The sequence below is a fragment of the Mycetomoellerius zeteki genome, unplaced genomic scaffold (assembly GCF_001594055.1).
Source record: "Mycetomoellerius zeteki isolate Tzet28-1 unplaced genomic scaffold, Tzet1.0 scaffold56, whole genome shotgun sequence".
Lineage (NCBI taxonomy): Eukaryota > Metazoa > Arthropoda > Insecta > Hymenoptera > Formicidae > Mycetomoellerius > Mycetomoellerius zeteki.
Genome location: NW_017257566.1, coordinates 43,038 through 44,796, shown reverse-complemented (window position 1 = coordinate 44,796; position 1,759 = coordinate 43,038).

Below are 1,759 nucleotides of genomic sequence, written 5' to 3'. Positions count from 1 at the left end.
CCCCGTACTCGCCACTAGCCCAGTCCAGTACTCCAGCCCAGTATTGATCAGTACCCCAGCCTAGTATTGCCCAGGTCAGTACTGTCATGAAGCCTAGTACTGGCCAGTAGCACAGTCCAGTAGTGTCCAGTCCAACAGAGTCCTGTACAGTTCAGTCCTGAGTTCATTTCTTTCCACATTAAAAGTACTCATTGTTTTCTTGGTTTTTATATTAGATTAAAAATGGTGTATCTATGTACTTGAACGTTATAAGATATTTGCAAGCACTTGTTACATTAAAGAGTTGTGTGTTAGCTTCGTGATATCTTTGTCTCGCTGTTGGTCACTTTTTAAATAGCAAATATCTTGTCTCCATAAATCCGCCGAGATTCATGAAACATCGGTCAGTTATAAGCAAAACCTCTCGCAAAATATCATCGATAAAAACAGAGTGGTCTTCTGCGTGTGCGTACTTCTCACGACAGGTATGCCCTAAATCTGCACCTGACCGATATCAGAGCAATTGATTTTCGCTCATGTAATGCGCGAACGCATTTTTACTGCGATTTTGAAATTCAACGACGGACTAGTTTTCGACTCTTTTGTGTATAACAGTTTTAAATATCTGTTTTATTTGATTGTATCATTCATGAGAACAGCAGTCTAAAATGGCATTTAGAAATAGACTAAGGTGTTATATATGCAATAGGCAAGCAGCACCAGCTCAGATGAACAGAATAAATGGTGAAAATAATGTTCATAAACGTGAAATAGCCATTTTTATGCGAGAGGAGGCCAATAATCCACCGGAAGAACCTAATGATGGTACTCGTATTTGTAATCAATGCAACATTGCCATAGCGAATCAAATAAGAATATTGGAGCAGGATCCTAATTGCATACGTTTAAACATAGTAAAACATGTTTCAGGACATTATTGTTTCCTCTGCCATGCTCGTAACAATCTTCATAGATTATCATTACAGGCTCGTGTAAGTATTTTCGTTAAAATTAATATTTTTGTCCCTGAATTCACGAGAACATGTATTCACCATTTAGATGATAATGGTCAAGTTTTAAATGCTTTCATTGATGGCTTTGATTGTAGGCATTCAATAGACCTTATGTTCTCAGAGGTGAACAACTATTCGATTTTCTTCAAGGACTCAGAGCTTGCGCAAATAAACATTTAAATGCAAAATACGAAAATGAGACTGATTTTTCAGACGATGAATTCAAGTATTTGACTTCATTAACGAAAGCCCAATTTAATGAGCTTTATGACTATTGTGATCCCATTCCAGTTCAAGGTGGTTCTAGATATGTTCAAAAGAAACATCTTATAACATTTTTATGTAAACTACGGCAGGGTGTTACAGACGAATTATTGAAGATGATCTTTCAGTACCCTACTCGACAATTCGTTAGTCTTGTTGTGAGCACTGTTCGTCAATCTCTCGCTTTAAGATTTGTACCTGAAAATATTGGATTCGGTGCTATTGACAGAAATACTTATATTCAAAGACACGTTACTGATTTCGCAAATCGTCTTTATAATCCACAGCCAGAAACTCGTAAGGCAATAGTAGTGATTGACGGCACCTATACCAAAGTAGAAAAGAGTTCCAACTTTCGCGTTCTTCGCCAATCTTTTTGTAAGCATAAAGGATATCATCTTCTAAAACCAGCTCTATTGGTGGCACCAGATGGTTACATCTTAGCAAAACAAGGTCCTTACTTTTCCGATGCAAGAAACAATGATGCAGCTATGCTTCTCAAA